This window comes from Cyanistes caeruleus, chromosome 9 (genome assembly GCF_971803275.1).
Source record: "Cyanistes caeruleus chromosome 9, bCyaCae1.hap1.1, whole genome shotgun sequence".
Classification (NCBI taxonomy): Eukaryota; Metazoa; Chordata; class Aves; order Passeriformes; family Paridae; genus Cyanistes; species Cyanistes caeruleus.
In genome coordinates, this window is record NC_141709.1 from 21415521 (window position 1) to 21435535 (window position 20015).

A 20015-nucleotide genomic window follows, 5' to 3' on the forward strand; every position below is an offset into this window, starting at 1 on the left:
AATATGAAAGCTGAAATAAATGCTTTATTTCTAAGAGACTGTCAAGACTAAGCTTCAGGGTTCAATTTGCCCAGGAAGATGCAGAAAGTGTGAAAATTGTTAATTTCATCTATGCAAACAAAAATGGACTGCATGTTGTTATTTTTTTTTTTCATATTATGGCTTACAGGCAATAATAGCCTGATAAATTTGGTTCTGAGCAGAGTTCCACACAGTATGCAACTTGCCATATATCTCTTCTCTCAAAAAACACCTGCACTGATCCATATAGATTCTTATTTCCCAGAAAGCCTCACAGCCTTAAAAACTAAGAAGAAAAATGTCAATTTGTAAATGGTTAGTATTTAAGTAGTGTTGTCTGGTTCAGTATTTTGAATGTATTTGGTTTCACTTTTATTATTTGCTCTTATTATTAAGTACTCGTGGAGGAAGTGCATCCTCATTCCTTTTTCAGAGGTGTCATTTCAGCTCTGTGTTTCACTCATTTGCTCTCTCTTTTTTCCATCCTGACATGAAATGCTTCCCTTACCCTTCCAAAAAGTAATGAGCTTTGTCTCATCAATAAACCTTTTCCTAAAAGAATGGGCTCAAACGGATCAACATCCTGACCTTCCTCTCTCTGTCCTGGATGAGCTGTGCTTAAGTGAGGCACTGATAGTTACTTATCAGGAGATACCTGTTTCAATATCTCTTTAAATCATGCTATGCCAATCATACTTTATTGAACTGAAAAATGTGTATCTTATAAGAATTATCATTTTCTTCTCAGCCAGCAGATGTGTAAGAGTGTATTTTCAGTAGTTTTTACTGAAGAAGACCCAGACCTATTGTTCTTACATATATATTGCCATATTCTGATAGACATTTCAACTTCTCTGGCAGGTGGAATGACATACATGATAAAAGTGAGACAAAATCAAGTGAAATTGAATACAGATAATCCCATGGTGGATGAAGGAGATATTCTTCCCCTAGAAAATATTTTGAAGCAGCTAATTGCTGTATGAATAGCTATCATTCTCCATGTACTAAAAAAGCATTGGAACTTGATCTTTTAATTATTTTTTATTGAGAAAAACAAATAGTGAAATAAGTATTTAAAAATCACTAAATAAATTGAAATTATTGTTAGGTTATTTGTTTGGGATTTTTTTCTGAAATGTCCGGTTGGAGTGTTAAGTCCTCTAAGTAGTCCTGATTTTGGCTGCAATGGAGTTAAATTATGTCTTAGATTGTGGTGCAATGCTGTGGTTTTGATTTAGTATGGGAACAAGGCTGATAATACACTCATATTTTAGTTGTCACTAAGGCATGTTTATTCTAAATCAAGGATTTTGCATTTTCCCATGCTCTGCCAGTGATCAGGTACACAAGAAACCTGTGGGGGAGCTGACCCAAACTGGCCAAAGGGATAGTTTATATGATATAAATATGATAGTTTGTATGATATAAAATGTCTTCTTGCTCAGTGTATAAACAGGAAGGCTTTGGCCAGAAGCCCCCAGCCGGGAGAGAGTTGGTGAGCTATTGTATTGTGCATCACCTGTTCCTCTTCTTTTCTTCATTCCTCTACACTGCCTTTCCATTATTATTGTTATTGTTGCTTTTATTATAATTTTATTATAATTTTGTTATAATTTTATTCTAATTTTTAATTGCCATTATTACTATTATTATATTTAAATTATTAAACTGTTTGTCTCCCAAAGAATTTCCTCCCCGTCCCACCAGGGCAGGGGGTGTGGAGCAAGCCAGCGGCTCTCTTGTACTTTGTTGCCAGCTGTGGTAAAATTACAACTTAAGTGTATTGGGCACTGGTGTCTGTGCCTCACAGTGGAGTTTGTAGGAGGCCCTATTGCCACTAGCACAGCACTGTCAGTGTCCTTATTGTCTGGGCAGAGATTTCATTTTGCTATGTCATTAGCAACAAGGATAACCTTCACACTCAAGTTTGTCGCACTTTTTTATGAGCGCTGCCTCACTGAAATGCATTCTCCCCAACCTACAGCCACAGCCTACTAGTCTGGAACAACACTTCTTCACATAATGAGAAAAGTGAAATCATACTGGAGAAAATTAATGGCCAGTCCTTTTTGCTGGCTCTGTAAAGACTATGACCTCAGCAAAGCTGAGTCAGTGCTCATGCTGCTACTTCTGCCTGGAGCTGTGCAAGATTTCATACTTCCATAAATCTGGTCTGGGGGAAAAACATATTTATGTAGCTGGAAGCCAATAGATGTGTAGGTCAGGATTTGGTCTCATAGGTCTAAAGAATAACAGCCTGTGTGTGATATAAGTAAGTGTTCTGTCAACTGCAGTCTGTATCTCGTCCTGGTGGCACCCTGCCCTCAGTGAATCCTGACTTCTTTCACCTAGGGCAGGGTGGCTGCTGCTCAGCTTCTGATCCAGCTATGCCATAGGTCCAAACAGAGATTCTTGCCCCATTCTGAGGGACTTTGGAACAGATAAATACGAATGCTGAGAGGAGAAGGAAGAGAGATTTATGGTACAGCTTTTATCACAGTTAGATGAAAAGTTTTCTTGATTGCCTAACAAAAATGTGAGGTGTTCAGCTTTGGGGAACAGAAACACGGGACAGACTATAGCTCCTTAGAGTAACCATTCTGACATGCAGCCCCTTCTGAAATATAGCTATGAGACAACTCTTTGCTGTCCCCACTAGGGAGAATAGTTGCATATAATAGAAAGGTCCAAGATGGAAACACACCACTTTCCAAGTAAAAAAACACTGGAAGTATTCTGGAAGAACTGCTTAATTTCTGTGTTTCTCACCTTTAAGAGAAAATATTTAGTCTATAATATTCCCTCCAAATAATGTTTCCATGGCAAAAACAAACTGGCCTTTCAACAAGTACTTGAAACGGCATAATTTTACTAGTCTTGACAGGAGTTCAGATTTTGGGTTTGTGACCCATCTGTACTGTAGGTGTTATTTTATTGTCTATTTTTCAGAATATCTCCATATAGTGAAGGAAGTGGAAGCAGAGCTGACTGGCAAAAATTAGTAAACAGCCAATATAGCCTTGCATTTCAATCTGTGGCCCTCTCCTTACTATTCCTGAAATAATGAGATACTCGGGGTGTGTCCGAGTGCTACACTAAGGTTTAAATCATAGAAATACACTCCTCTGATTGTCAGGTCATGATTTTATTTCTTCATCTTGGACTGGAAAAATAAACAGGGGTCCATAATTAACTGATCATTGCAGTATTAGATGGCATTAAAATGAATTTATTTTAATAAGCTGTACTACTTGCCCAAATGAAAGGCTTAGTACTCTGAAGGACATCTGAAAAGAACAGGGAAAAAGTTACTGATTTCATTATCTATGGTTAAAGAGTGAAAGAAATGTTGTTGAGCTAAATATGTCTTTAAAAACATATAATAATGGTAATTGCTGCATATCCTCATATCAGAGTTGGAAAATAGAGAAGAAAGATGAAAAAGAGCATATAAGCACACTTATTTGAATTTCTTAGGTTCAAAATATTATTTTGATGTAAAATTCGCTACTGGCTGTTACAATGCTAGAAATGCCCATGGTAACATTTGGCAGGCTTGTTAAGAGATTGGTGAGCAATGATTTTATCCTGCAGTCTCTTGAATTCTCTGCCACACCCATCCTCCATATTCCTCTCCCACAATTCATGTCTGTCTTGATTTCACGCGGGTAGAACAATTTTTGGAGTTGATTTATGCCGCTTTTAATTTGGCTAAGTGGGTCACAACCAAATGATGGGGATGATGTGCTTCTGCTTTTTTTCTTCACTTCTATCTCTTTCTGGTGCATTTTATTATGATCCCTAAGGTAACCTAAGTCTCTCCCACAGAACACTGCAGAAAATTAGTCCACTATAACTCAGAAACCACTTCAAGAAAAAGAACAAATTCCAAGGCAGTAAGTTATGCTACTTGAACTCACAATTACATAGATTACTCACACTGACACTCATGAGTACAAAATGGGCACATACCTTTGTGTAAGTGAGATGGAATAGGGCATAGGAAAGATATAAATAGGATATGATCTGCTTTTAGCACGCATCCTGCCAGTAACTGCTTTATTGGTTCTACTCCTCTCAGTAATTTTCAGCATCGTAGGTCAAACTCAGTAACAATGTTTCAGTGACATAGTGGTAAATGATATTATGGTAGATGTCAGGGCCTCCTCTGGAAGAAAATAAAAATTATGTCAACCATGAACTCTTTTTACATGTATTCAGATACATCTCTGAATCTGATGCTATCTCAGTTCATGTACAGAATTTGGTACTCTGAAACAACATTTTTTTCATATTCTTTGGGTGGTATCAGAGTGGTCTTTGCTGCAATTAAATGGTGGTGGTGGTGTGATGATGGACATCAGTGCAGTGACAGAAAAAGGAATGTGTAAGTCATCCTGAGTGTAATAAATGCTTGAGAATTTGACAATAACAATTTGAGAGTCAACAGGGAAGCTTGGCACGATGAAGTGCGGTGAATCAGGATGATCAAATGATTTTATTAGTTTGCTTTTATTAGTCAGATCTATTTTCATTTCTTTAATATGACCAGGGAAAAAAGAAGTAATTGTAATCAGTTTATCAAATACAACCCTGGCAGAGAGTGTGCCACTGGTAACTTGATTTTGTTCTAACTGAACACACTATGCTTTGACTAATCTTCAGCACCCAGGATCATTTCTCTTAAAATGTCAGGAAGGTGAGTCAGAATAATAGTTTATTTGTTTCCTTTTGGTGTTGTATTTAAAATAAGCTCAAAATATGTTTTTGAGCTGGCCTTGTTTCTGGCAGATATGGGACAGACAAAGCTTAAAAACAGAATAACATCTCAATTTATCTTCAGACCACCGGCTGAGAGTCTATCAGGGACAGTCACAATATAAGCTTTGCCATGCCCCTGCCCTATCCCCCTGCTACATGAACTTCACCTAAAATAATCACGTACTCAGTGGGAGAGCAGGGATTCTGTAACTGTGATAGCTAATGCCCAAGGCTCCCCTGAGCAGTGATGAACAATTATTATAAACTATTCCAAATCATAGACCGAAGGCACTGTGATGGAAACTTTTGTGGACTGGACTGAGACAATTACTAAATGAAGGAAAATATTATTATTTTAGGAAATGAAACATTTTAATACATTGTGAAAAATGATGAGGGAATAATAAATGGAGGGCATAAAAAGAGCTAATAATAAAAAGGAGCTTGGTGAGAAATCCTGCTGTCATATTTGCATTTACCCTGAAACTAATGCCATGCACATTTTTGAATGCAAATAATTCACATGAGGAAGCAAAATGAGGATGTTAATAATCATTTTTCCCTTAATGAGAAGCTGTACTTTGATTGAAAGGAGCTTTAAGGTGGCCTAAACTAGGCCTAACAAAGGAGCTTTTGTGAGGGCTTTTTTTTGCCACTTTAAAGGAATGAGTTAGAATAATATTCTGTCACTTAAAATCCCCAGCATTAACATTTTTATCACAAATCTTATTCCAAATTAAAAAAGACGTGTTAGAAAAATTATTCATTCCATATGGGATTTTCTTTTTCACTGTGGCTATTAACTTAAAATGCTTTTTCTTTTGGGAACAACTTAACGTTTTAGGTTCCTTTTCTTTCCTTTTTTTTTTTTTTTTTTTTTAATTCTCATTCACAAAATAGATTTTTGTATCAGTTCCTTATCTCAAGACATCCACATCAAAGTTCAAGGTTGCCTTCCACCATTCTTTTTCTTAGTGAAGGCTTGCTTGTCTCAGATGGCTTAAACAGAAACTGGCCTCCTGAATTGACTGGAGTTTCCATCTTCTCACTGATGCATAGAAGGAGTGATGAATTTCATATGAAACATTTCATGAATTGAAACTAGATTAATTCAGGTTTCAGAACACCATTTCCAAACATCAGGAGTAGGGAAATATTGGACTAGACTGAAGACACGGTGCCAGTGTTGGCCATCACCTTTTTATCCATTCACAGTGAACCCTAAGAGGATATAATTCTATTAAATTAAACACACCTTCTGTTAAAGGGAGGTGAGCCAGATTGATTTGTCCCTGCATGGCCTGTATCTTATCATCCTCTCCAACAGAGGAGTATCATATAATTCCCTGTGAATCATCAGCAGCACACTGAACAGCTAATCAAACATCCTTCCCCATCACCCCATGTATCCTGGAAGACGGTGCTCGTGTTTTCCATGAGGACTTCCTGCAAAGGGGGTTTGATTTCTTTCTGTGTGTTTGTTTTCAGTCAGTATTTTGAAAACAGCCTGTGGGTTATGTTTGCACTGCGCTGCGTGTGGCGTGTGGCTGATCGCTGGTGTGCTGTGTGAGGCACTTTCTCCTGACTGCACCTGTTTTAGCAGAAAAGCACAAAAGGAATATGGGAAAGCAAACAATAAATAGGAGCAGTACAAGGATCCTGGTGTTCAAACTGCCCCACGTGGGCTGCCTGGCCCAAAAGTCCCTCCCCCTATTTAGTTGACATGGAATAGGGACCCACAAGTGCCTTGGCACTCCATCATTGTGGGCAGCCATTCTATTCCAGCCACTGCTTTGTGACAGGGGCCTTATGCCCATCTTCAGCTATAAAATTGCTCTCATCTCAGTTCATATGGATGTTTGGATGGACTCTAGGAGTCCAAGTACAATTTGGCTCGCAAAATCGGAATAAGTTGCCACTAATAATTCTTTCCTGCAGTGACCATTGAGCTGTAGTGGGCATTCACAGGGCATAATTAATATTGGCTGTCATTAAGATGCACCATCTTTCTTATATTTCTCTTAATTACTTTGTTTTGATGCCTCTCATCACTCATCAGCTGGCAATGGCACAGCAGGATGGATGTGTTTGTAAAAGCAAATGGTGACTTAGGGATGGCTGTTAGCATTTCATAGAATTAGTTTGTGAAATGAGCTAGGTAATCGCCTTGGCCCCTGCAAGACTGAAACTAAGCAGGAACAAAGTTCAGTAAATGGGATTAATTCTGTTCTGCATGCCAACTTTACACACTTAAGTAATTTTGTCTTACATGTTTATAGGTTTTTAAGACATTATGATACCTCCAATTTTGGCTTGGTTAATTCTCCTGAACAATCCATGAAAATAGATTGATGGTAGTAATGACTAAAGATTTTAACATATTATTTAATTAAGGAAGCATTTCTTTGCCTCTGTCCCCTGAGGTTTTTTTCAGGCTTCTCATTAACGTTGCAGCATGATAACTTCAGGTTGATCAACCAACAATTGTCATCTCTAATGGTGCAATGCTGCCATTTTTCTCATGTTGTGTTGCATTAACTCCACAAATAATCCAATTCAAATGCATTCGGTTGGATTATTCAATTAAATAGCCAACACTGAGGTTGGCTGAGTATCAATCTCAGGAACAGCTTCCCAGTCATCTGAGCATGCACTTATTTAGGACCTGATCCTACAACAGCTAATTTCTCTTGAACTACATGTGTGAGATTTATCCATGAAGTATTTTGTGTGCATAAACACATACATAAATCATTGATTAAGGCCTTACACAGTGCAACTAATGAAATTAATTTATTTATCCTCTTTTAGGGACATAGGTATTTGATTCCCTTAACAAGTATGTGTGATTTTTATGAGCTAGTTTTGATTATCTTTTTGACTTAGAAAAATATTATTTCATGTGGCTATGAAACCATGCTCTGTAACTCCTTTTGGGTATGTTTTCTTAATGGTGGTATAAACGTGCTTATATTTTTGGAATGGCTTCCCTGGTATTTGACAATTTTTAGTTCAAGCTTAATAGGTTACACATTTAATAGTTTAATTAAATTTTCTAATGTGTGTTCACAATGCTGTTTATATTGACTAAGTTTTTAATGCATAAATATAAAAAAAGCAATCATTGTACACAAAAAAGAGTATTCTTTACATAGATGTATAGGTCAATTTGGAAACTATTCTGCTTGAAAAGAAAACCATATGCAATTCCTAGATTTCATTTTGAGGAAAAAATGCGTGTAGACACTCTTTGCCTTTTCCAAACAAAATTATTTGTAGCAGACATATTCAAATGAAGATACAATTATAGAATTCAATACATGCATTCATATTTTTATATTCATATGCATATATGTTGTTTTCTTTTATTTGAAATATTGATGTTATAAAATGTACCACAAAAGACTATATTAGCTAGTATTACATAGAGTGTACTTTTTTAAAATAAGCTAAAATTAGCCTTGGATTTCTACTACTGCAAAAATAATTAAATTAATTTGAACCTCAAAAAATTACAGTATAGAGAACTGCAATGTCTCTGGTGTGTACAGTGTGTGTGTGTGTTCAATATTTTGTTCACTGTCTCATGGCATTGGTGTTTAATCTCACACTGATTTATTGGCTTGTCTGTTGCTATGCACATGCACACATATCTGCACTTATTCTCAAAAATTTGTGTCAGTAATAATTTCAATGGAAATATTCCTTGGAATCTATCACACATGGTACTTATGTTTGGATTCTACTTTATGTCCTTTTCCACAACTTCTGACCTTTTATCTAGGCTATTTTTCTCTCTCACACCCCATGAGCTTCGTCCCCATAAGACTTTTGAAGTCTTATACTTTCAGATCTCTAACAAAGAATAACAGGGGAGACAGAAACAATTGGATAAAATGTCACGGATATAATCTAGTCCCACAGAACTCTGATTTATGTTTACTTAGTCTTTAGTTTTCAGGTATGTATGACTTTTTACACCTCTTCCTTTATCTTCAGCAAATACTGGGTAGATCTATGTCCCGTTTCCTAATTGGAAGTGTTGCAGGTTTTGCCATCTGAAAACTGATAGAAGCTTTATATTCTGAGCTGAAAGCAAATGCCCAAAACAACTATTGGTGCATATGGTATAGCTATTAAGTGATATTTACAATCACCCTCTGTCCCATAGTATCTAAGCATACTGTATATTTATTTATGTAACTGTAGAATATGACAGTATTTTTCCTTGAAAATCAGGGTTTTCAACAACTGAGGGTAATGCAGAGATTATTGAATCATTCTTTAAGCCATGTTTCTGTCTTTATATATATGTATATACAAAAAGAAGGAAAAAAGAGAGAGAAAAAAGAAATCTGTTTTCTATTTAAATGTAGTTATATTTTAGCTAATGTTAGACCTAAAAATTCTTTCAGGCTAAAAATACCAATAATATAACAAAAAAAATAAAACCCAGACTTAATCACGAAGTATTCCTGAGGCAGTCTCTTGGCTCACAAGTATTGTTTTTATGGCTTTAAAAGCCAACAAAAGCTACCCTGACATACCTAAGATTAAAGTTTTATCAAGGAAGAAACACTTTCAATGTATTTTAAAAAGTGTAACATATCTTATTGTCCTACATAAAGCTAAAATGTTTTAGCATATACTGTGCACTTCATTTCCCCTTAGACTACCCCTTATCAGTTTATATTAGGACTGTTGTTTTCCCCTTGTCATTAGTAGAGAAGTCAATGGGCTCATCACCAAGCTAGCAAAAGTGACTGTATTGCTCCAGTTTTACTCAAGAACAGGAAAAGGGATTACATGCATTAAGAGCACTAGGAATGTGTTCTTCTAGCATTGGAGGCTGGAGACTGAATTTAGATAGGTCCTGATGCAGCTCCTAGACCATGATGTTTTCTCCCTGTGAGGCACCATGCTGAATCCTTTGCCCTGGATCCCTGTTGGCAGTGGTAGAAATCACACCTTTCATGCTACTCGTGGTAGCTGTAAGATAATGACCGAGGAAAAGTCACTGATGCAGTGTGGGGAGCTTTGGTGATTTTCTTGTTGTTCTTTGCACAGCAGGCATTAGGGAAAATGTTTATCAGGAAAGAAAAACCTGAAGGTTAAACAGAGCTAAAGAGAAATTCAAGCATGTTTAAACAGTTTTCTCCCAGGCGTTGTACTAGTTCTTGATTTGCATACCTCTACCAAAAATTAAACAGTGCTTTAAATTTAGCAATCTTTTGTATTCCTTATTTAATTCTGAACTCCTGACTTGAGAATTATTAATAACATTAAATATTAGTCTTACCATGTTAGTTGACTAGCAAATGGAAAAGATGTCTAAGAGGTCTTATTATTACCCTTACTGGAAACATTTCACATAGTTAAAAGGTACAAAAGACATGCTAATATTAGAATCCTGTAAAGGAGCAATCCAATGAAGAATAAGAATATTTGATATAATACCAATTAAAATGAGATGCAAAAAGGATCTAATACTAATTGCTTTTATCTCTAAATTACTAAAATAGTTATAGTCTAGAGAAATAAGAATCCTATTATTCCTAATTTCTTCTATAACAGATATCTGGAATGGTTTAGAAATAGACAGAGGTATTTATTTTTAGGATTGGTAAATTCTTACTGGCATTTTGGATTAGCTAAGAGTTAGTAAATGCAGAAATGCAAGTGACTTGACCTAATGGAATTGAAGGTGTTTAATTTAAATAATGGGATGAATATCATATGATTTTACTTGTTAGACCTCTATTTATAAAGAGTATTTGGAACAGACATATTAATGTAGGCATCAAATTAGACATAAATTGAATTTTGTTCATTAAAATCTATATTCTTTCTGGACTGCACAATAGACAGTATAATATGCATTTGGAGTGATTTGTGACTACTATAAGTTCTACTATCAGTCTCAAAATCCTAGTTGTTGATAATAAAAAAATACTTAATTGTATCTCTTAGAAGATCTTTTTCCAGTAGTATCTCACCAGTGATGCTGAAATTGAACCGCAGAAACAATGGTAGTTTTGCTTGTTTTTCATGGTTCTATCAGGCAGCTTTCTTTTTATCATTAGCAGATTCTTATTTTAGGTAGTCTTAACTGAAAGAGTGTAAATGTGGAATTAGCATCTCATTTCAGAGAGCAATACAATTAGCACTTCTAGGTTTCCTTGATCTCTTTTTCTTTCCTGGCACAGTGAAGGACCTTTTTTGGGGCTTAAGGAAGGCATTCCTTCATGAGTGTAACATGGTACTTTGGTTACATCTCGTCTTAGGAGCATGCACTCTGCTAGGACGTGTGCAATGGTGATGTAGGTCTTCAGACACAAAATGGGCTTTATTGACAGATTTCTCTGAATATTATTATTACTATATTAAGTTGATGAGGTAGAGCTTTCCTTCAATCAGTTATATGTCTGCTTGAAATTGACCTAAACCACACCTAATTCCTTTGCTTAAATCTCTCTATGCAAATGAACAGTAATCACCAAGTTCTCTTAAGTTTTTCTAAAGGTGATTGTTAACTTTCTGACTGAGTTTTTAAAAGAAACTGGACAAACTAAATCCTCCTGTCAAATTTGGTTAAGAAATTGAAAAAAAAAATGGTGGACTGCGGAAGCACACAATTCATTTGTGTAAGATACTCAGTGCTATTCCCTCCTCAATTTTCCATTATCCTTTCAGGGGAAGGAGTTCCTCTTTCTTTTTTGGGGAGGAAAAAAATAATAATAAAAATTTTTTCTCTTTTGTTGTGCTTTTTTTTTTTGGTCATGTTTTTTTAATTGGGATTTATAAGTATGTATCTTTTACTGTTCTGTGTTTCTCCAGAGCACAGAAAACACGGAGGAACACCGTTTATAAACATGCATTTCCAGCTTTACCATGGGGGTTCCATGCATTCCAGCTGGCAACACATTAGCTCCCGATTTGAAAGCCATGAGCTTTGTTCCAGTTCAGCTCTTAATTAACTGCATGTCCTGAGGTTCATATATTCCTTCATATAATCTGATACAATGAGAAGACATTTCCCTTATCTCTACATTTGGGGCTAGATCCTTTACAGTTATATTTCTGAATTTAACCTGAATTTAAAGCAGGTTTGGTTTTGTTTGTTTGTTTGTTTTCGTTTGGTTTGGTTTTGTTGTTTTTGTATATTTTTAATTTTATATAATTAATATTTATACTAGGATTATAATTTTTTTGTTTTGTTTTCACAGGAAAAATCTTCTAAGTGATAAGGGTATATAACAACTAATTAAGAGATTGGAATGGTGCCATATTTTTGTGACTTGGAATTCCAGCTGATCTTGAGTTCAGTCAATAGATGTGATAGATGTCTGTGTATCTGCATGTGTCCCCACTGAAGGAGCCAAGGTTTGGCTTGTGGAGGTCCATTGATAGGAATTCAGCAGGAGTCCTGGCTATGTCCTTTTGTACCTGTTTGGCCTAAAATAATTTCATTAGTCTTTCATATACGTAAGCAGTTTATTCGCATCTCCACAAAACCCTGTTAATATTTTAAAGAAACGTATATTTGTGCCTGATATTTTAAAAAATATTTCCAAATTAAAGCATTTAGAAAATATTATCCCAGAAATGTGCCAAGAAAAAGCAACCTTGCATTTTCTAATGTGTAAGGAGCTGACTGGGTGAATTAGAACTTGCTACAGAGCTCTAATTTATACAGCTCACATCTGAAATAAAATTTCAGTTTTAAAATTAATTTGTAATTATGTTTTGTACTTTTTGAGAATTTTGTAGTCATTTTGAGAATAGTCTTTTTTTCTTAAATTACTGAAAATATAATATTTTTCTTTTAAAATGTAATATTTTTGAATTAATCTTGGAAGTTTAAAATCATGTTTTAAACAGCTATTAGTTCGAGATCAAATAATTTCTTATTTTACACCTTGGAGGTTGTTATGAACTTCTGCATTTCCATTAAGTGATCCTATATTTTCTTCAGTCAATGCTATTTAACTATTCCAGTAATTAATTAAACCAAAGAATGGTTCCTACTGTGAGTCTTGCCTACATGCTTTTAAGTCCATGTATCAGAGGTGAGGATATGCTTGTAAAGTTTGGCATTTAATTAAGTTGTTTTGATCCTTTGTTCCTCTATTTTGCACATATTAATTATTATACCTATGAAGTCTAATTCAATTGTTTAAGGTGTGCTGATGATTTCTTAATATAACAAGGCTTTGTTTCTTGTGTACCAGAGTTACTGTGTAACTGTGATCACAAGATACCCTGAGCTTTGTAACGCATGATAAAAATATGACCCAGGTTTATAATTTTGATTATTTTCCTTGTAAGGTAAATGTCAATAATTTGAATATATTAATTGATTTCCTTTTTAACAGCTACATTGAACATAATGAGACTAAGGTCAAAGATTAGAGAAGGGAACACTTTTAAAAGTGAGAAAGAGATAAGCCCTACTTTTTACTGTATACAACTTTGAACAATGAATTTACCCCGTTCATTTCAGCAGGACTTACTGGAGGTCATATATTAACATGGTCATTTGAAAAAATGTCCATATCCTTCCACAAACAGTTCTGCATCTGAAACTTCTTTCCTACAAAGAAACTTCATGCACTGAATGCATGTAGTTGAATCCTCTGGTAGTCTTGGTTCTGGTGGTTTTGTTCTTATTTCCCTAGGCTAGACTGAATTCCTCCCTAGCCACAGGCATTCCCACCCATCCCACAAGTTAGTGAACCTGTTTGGAATGTGTGACAGTAAACAGTGAACACATCTTCTGACTAATAGCTCTAAAAGGGACTATGGAAAGGAAGCTTCTTATGAAATAAGAAATTTTTATCCAAAGAAGCAAATTAAGCCATATCATGCTATTGCATTAAGCAGCATAATAAGTAATTACACTGAATTAAAAAATGAATTCTCACTTGATTGAACTAGTCCCTACTCAAAATCATTGGAAGTTTTACTGAACATTTTTTAAGATGAAGCATTCTTTTGGTTGACTTTTTTTGGCCTTTAATAATGTATTTCATGAACTAACTAGAAAAGTACAGTGATAGGTCATAATTTACCCTGCAGGAGATATATTAACATGGAGTGAGTACATGGCTTAAGATTTTGTTATACTTTGATTCATACTGACTCTTTACTACCTTGCAGGTTCACAATTAGTGTGTATTTTCTCATCTGCATGTGCACAGTTCTAGCCTTATTTCCAAGAGCTGGAAGGACACAGTAAGATACAAAACTGATCCGAAATGCCTGTAAACCTCAAACTCAGAATATGAATATCTATCTTTCATGGAATTTGTCTTGTTTCTTTCATGATGTCTTGCCTATAAAACCACAGGATTTGTTTTTGTCTTCATTCAGTACAGCAGTTAGTTGTCCATGTCACTCAGTATGAAACTATATCCTTTTACCTTTCAGATAAAATTATACTCATTATTTTAGATAAAATAGCTGGTTGAATTTCTCATGATCCAAATGCATGTGAGGTGTATTTCAAAGGGGCTAAGAGAATGTATTTGATTTTTTTCTTAGATGGAAGAACTTCTCCACTATTTAGGATATTAATTTATGTAATACAGAAAAAGAATTATTTTGATGATGCAAAGTTTTGTTCCTTCAGTTCATTTCCATTGATGTTTAAAAATATTTTAGTCCAGATAAAACAGTCAACTACAGTGCTATGTATCCCTGGTTATTCTAGTAAATTCTCTGGTTATTCTAGTAAACTACCCTAAACTTTTTCAAGTTTTACAAGGAATATATTTTTTTCAGGAAAACCTTTGTAAAGTGGTCCTTATCGGACTCTTGCTCACTTCAACATTTTAAGGTTTATAAACTGCTTTAGAGTTTTTTTGCTTGAAGGTAAAGGAACAATTTACAATAATGAGAAGATCTCTTCATATACATCATAAAATTTCTCTGAGAAAAGCACACTCTGGGTGGAATTCTCCTTGTTCTTTGCTAATCTTGCATTTATTAATGCAGGGCTGCTGATGACTCCCAGATGGGCATGGTGTCCTTCATACTTCAGAAACGTGCCACAGAGTAGACGAGGGATATTTTCCCATTATTTAGGTAAAAAAATAGTGCCAAGAATGATTATTGTCTTGCTTACTTTAATAGATTAGATGATAATTTCCCAGTGAGTAGACTTATCCTTTTTTGTTGATATTTTTATGCAGGCATGCCTTGAATCAAAACTCTAGTGGAGGCATTGTACATGTCATGACCCTTATATGTTATATCTTTCTCCTTGCATATAAATAGGTGGCCAAAAAATCTTAAAAGCTCAACGGAAAACCTTTCTGGGAGGCAGAAATTGGAAATACATTTCTACAGAGGCAGTTGACCACTCCTAAGGCCTTCATTTATATTGTCTCAAATACAGAAGAGACAAGGATTTAAGGTCTTTATTAGAAATATAATTGTCTTTCTTCTTCTATTAACGATGTTTTGTATCGCTTGCCTTGCAAACAAATGTGACCCCATGAGTACTGAGAAAGTAAGTAATCATCTAGACAACTGACCATTGTTATTCTTATTTGAAAAAAGATGTGAAAGAGCAGCAGCAGTCACCAGAAATGCAGTCACAGGGTAATTTTTCAATATTGAAAATATGATCTAATATGAAGCACAAAAGCTAAATTCCAGTGTAATGAGCAATGGCTGGATCAGCAATTTTTCATAATGGAGAAACAAACTGTTAAAAACAAAGATAGCAATGACCTATAAATTGATCCTGTATGCATGAATCAATCATGCAAATGGTAAAAACCATTGTTTATAACATAATAAAGATCAGTAATTCAGCTACAAAAGTCTAAACTGGAATTCACATTTGGATATGCAAAGCTACACAGTGGTGCTTCATTAATATTCAAAATTACTATAGACAATGTTCACATCTTGGTATTATTTCTTAAAACCATGTCTCACCTATCTAGACAACCCTTGTAAACACAGTCCAGTGGATTATCGTGCCACTAAGGCTGCTTGATTTTTAGTTCTGTGCTTCCCCCTACTACCCAATGGCACTACTTGCTGCATACTCCTCCTCATACAGTAGCTATGGGAGAAGCTCATTTAACTGAAGAGATTTACTGGAAATTTACAGATTAAATATGAATAAATTAGATAATTTAATCAATTTTCAAACATTTTAAGAAAACAAAAAGCTATCTCCTTTTATTTTTATAAAGCCATGATTTTTTCCTGCGAGCATGGCACACTCCCCCACATCAAATGAACTGATGGCACTTGCCTGCATAGCTGGGGTTTTTTCCATCCATCTCAATCAGAAATCTGCTCCAGAGTACAAGCCAACCCTTGTGCTTCTATGAGATCTGCAGCAGCTCTACGTGACACACATCCCCATGCTTCTGTAGCTGAGCTCTGTGGTGCGTCCAACAAATCTGCTTCCCCCAGATCGGATTTAGCTGCTCTGCTTGGAGTGCCTGCAGACACTGTTCATTATGAGCAGTAGGGTTGTGGGGAGGAAGAGTAGAAATAAGAAGCAAGTAGATTGATATGAGTGATTTTGAGAAAGAAAAAATAAAAATATCTGCACAGCACAACATTTTTAAGATTATTTTTTTGCAAATTTGTGTTCCCTCTTGACAAAGAGCAAAAAAAAGAAATGCATTAGATCATTAGATCTTAATAACACATGATGGAAACACATGAAGGAAAGGGCAGACAGGAATTTCATGTCTTCTCCTTAGCAGGTATAAGCAGCCATTTGTCCACAGTGGCCGGTCAGTACCCAAGCAAGAGATGTTTTGGAAGTGGAACAACTTATTTGGATAGATATTTAAGTAGACTGTGGAATTAACTGAAGATTTGAACACAATTCAGCCTATAACAATAAATGATACTTGTCAAGACTCTTCAGAACTTCCTAATGACAAGAAAATCTGCATACAATGAAAAAGCAATATAAGCATACTTAGAAAAAATCAACATACATTAGATATTTTAGTTTTGGACAAAGACCTAGAGAAGGTAAATAGAGTATTAAATACAGTTGCACAGAGAAGATAAATGAGACTCAGCTCCAGCTGTGTCTTATTTTCATAAGTATCCAGGACTGCAGTTGGTGCTGCAGGTCTCAGTTTAGCACAATTTACTGGATGCTTCTTAGTGCCTTTGACAATACAAAGAAAAAAAGAAGGAAACAAAGAAACAAAAAACTCCAAAGCTTCATTTATGCTGATATCACTTCATCAGTATGTTATTGGCATGCTTACACAGTGTGACAGACCTAAGCTAATCACATGCAAAATATTAAGATGCTGAACAAATGTGTTTGCCTCCCAAAACGTAATGACTGTATGATGCTTTAAGTGGGTCTGATTGTGTTGTTATTAAGGTTGCTTTACATTTTCCACTGGAGGTCTGTGTTCTGTTGTCATATCCATGCTGAACTATAACCTTTCATTGATTGAGACAAGCGCAATCATTGGAGGCAGAGCCCAGCCCAGTAAGCAATATTTATATCATTTCCATCATAAGGGTGTGTATATGTACATAGTTCAGCACTCAAATAATCATTCCATCAGTGTCTTTGTGCATCTGCAGATTTAACTGTGATGATTGTCTTACTATATCGTTATTTACATATCCCCTCGTGCTCATGTAATGGTGTTTATGTATTCAATTAATGCATTTTTTCTAAGTAAAAAGTTATTTTATGACTAAAGCTGCTATGAGAAAAAACCCCAAACAACCTATGGGTGGAACAAAATGAGACCTTTTGTGAGTAAAGGGCCATGGAATGACAGAAGATCCCAAATGTTTATTGTCTGGGGAGGAAAGTGATTTATAATGTATTCTGAATGAATTCAGGGCTTGAAAATGAGCAAAAGGGTGAGGCTGATTGCTGGACTGTTTTTGTTAAGAAATCTGGCATTCTGCTGTACATAAGTATATGTAGGGACAGGACCATGGGAAATGGATTCAAACCGAGGGCAGGTTTAGATGAGACATCAGGAAAAAATTCTTTACTGTGAGGGTGGTGAGGCACTGGAACAGGCTGTCCAGAGAAGCTGTGGATGCTGCTCCCTGGAGGAGTTCAAGGCCAGGCTGGATGGAGCTCTGAGAGCCTGGTCTAGTGGAAGGTGTCCCTGCCCATGGCAGAGGGTTGGGACTAGGTGACATGTTTAACTGGCTCCTACATGTCACACGGCTGGAATAGTCCCACAAGGCCAGACTGCTTTGCACAATAGTGGGGTCCAGGAGTAACAGACAGCTAGTTGTAATCTAAATCAACTGTTCCAACATAGGGTTTTGTTTGGAAAATAATTTTTTTTAGTGGAATTACATGGATAAACTAGTATAGTGTAACAATAAACTTTACTTCATGTTTATTGAAATGAGAAAAAAAACAACCTACTTCTTTCATTGCTTTCTAATAATAAAATTACAGTCACAACAACTTAAGCTGAAGCCCCTTGTTTCATGAAGAGGGCTAAATCTAGGGTCAATACTCAAGTTAAACAAAAACAATAACCATTCAAAAAGGATTTTGCTCAGGAGCAAAATTTGAAGTGTGTAATCCCCGGTCCTCTAGTCTCCTCTACATTACCTGACTAGAAAACATGGTGGAACTATAACCTAAGTTACTTGTGTGGTTAGTAGAGGCTTGTAAGGCTATGTGGCAAGATATGTTTCCAGAAATCTGCTTTAAATTACTTCTCTGTCTAGAGCTAAGTTGCCTGGAGTAGGGTTTTAAGGTTGAACTCTGCCTATTTGGAATTTGCAGTCCCAAAGCTCCCCCTGTTACACACCTAGAACCGTTCTTTCAAGACCAGAAGGTAGTTTTCCCTTCGAATGCACACATGGAGAAGAAACCTCAAGGTTAAGTGTGGGCTTTTTTTTGCTGTAAACCCTCTCAGGATGAAAAAGGAATTGAATCTGTTTCTTATTTGTAGTGACCACTCTCCCTTCTAGGCTATTACACCATCTTTTTATTGCATTCATTATGAAAGAATATTTGGCTATATTTTCATTGAGACTAATTTGTGTGTATATATTATGTATATTTTTCTTCCACCCCCCTGGATTTCACCCTTCAGTATTAAGATATTCTCTGCATAATTTTTGGATTCTTATCAAGATTAAGACAAACTAAATGAACTGCTAAAACTGGAATAGTTTTGAACATGATCTGAAGCAGACTCCTAGATCCTAGAGGAATTAGACTAAGTCAAACAAAGAAATGCTTGTGTGGTTAGATGGTGGTGAGGCTGAAGCTTTTTCAGTCATAGTTTCAGACTTTCTCTCAGCTGCAGTTGAATTCAGGGAAGAAAGGGTGGGTTGTTTGGGGTTTTTTAACTGTCTCTAACAATGAGTGTTTTTCACAGCAACACCCAAAACTTTGAGAGATATGATGTGCAGCTTGACAGAGACAGAACTCTAAACTGTGAAGATTTGGTGTTAGAAAAGATGGGTTGAGAACCTGAAATATATATTTATCCAAAGGAAGTAAAAATCAATTTGCATTTTTTCTCTTTTAGACTATATCTGTCTCCCCCTGTAAAATAACCAATTTTAGCTTTTTCTGTTCCCCTATTTACCTCAAATGTATTAGACAAAGAGAGGCAGAATACATCTTTTGTCACAGAAATTACAGATAACAGTTTCAGTCTTGGAGTAATCTTTTAAAATTGTCCATGGCCAAAATCAGCAATGCAACCCAGCCCAGCCAAGTACCTCAGGATACACATAATTTTATTCCAGGACTTAAATCCCTCTGACTCCAAGAGAATTTAAGCAATGTTTAGGTGCTTTGCTGCAACGTTGTCTTAAATTGGTAGATGGAGAATGCTAGACAGAGAAAGGAAGGTAGTTTTTGCAGTCTCTACTGGTAGATGCCTAAAAATTGTTTTAATTTTTCAGATAATCCAAAATAGTTACTGTCTCAATTTTTCTTTTATTGTTTTGGTGCCTTTTTTCAGAGCTATTTTGTGCTCTCTTTTTAAGGCTCCTCAGTTATATACCACTCCCAGTCTCATTCCAAACGTAAAAGAAGAGATTTGCTAGTCTGATTTCAGAGAGCAATGTTTCAGCAATTTCACATGGCAGAGATAATTTCAAGGCAAATCAGGCATATCCTAAACCAAAATGGATGGATCCTGCAAGAACCCACTTCCAGAGCTTAACAAGGTAAATAGAGACAACTTCTAATGGGTTATTTTCAATAGCAGTTAGGTGCTAACCCT

The 20015-nt window shown here is 35.8% G+C and overlaps 1 long non-coding RNA gene across 1 annotated transcript in view; it reads left to right on the top strand.

Annotated features, from left to right (window-relative positions):
* The window catches only part of LOC147651670 (uncharacterized), a 31701-nt gene extending 18018 nt beyond the window's left edge, over positions 1 to 13683 (top strand). The window contains exons 5-6 of the long non-coding RNA XR_015273717.1: positions 11623 to 11776; positions 12012 to 13683. This is a non-coding gene — a long non-coding RNA (uncharacterized LOC147651670). The remainder of the gene's footprint in view (positions 1 to 11622; positions 11777 to 12011) is intronic.
* The last annotated feature ends 6332 nt before the right edge of the window (positions 13684 to 20015 follow it).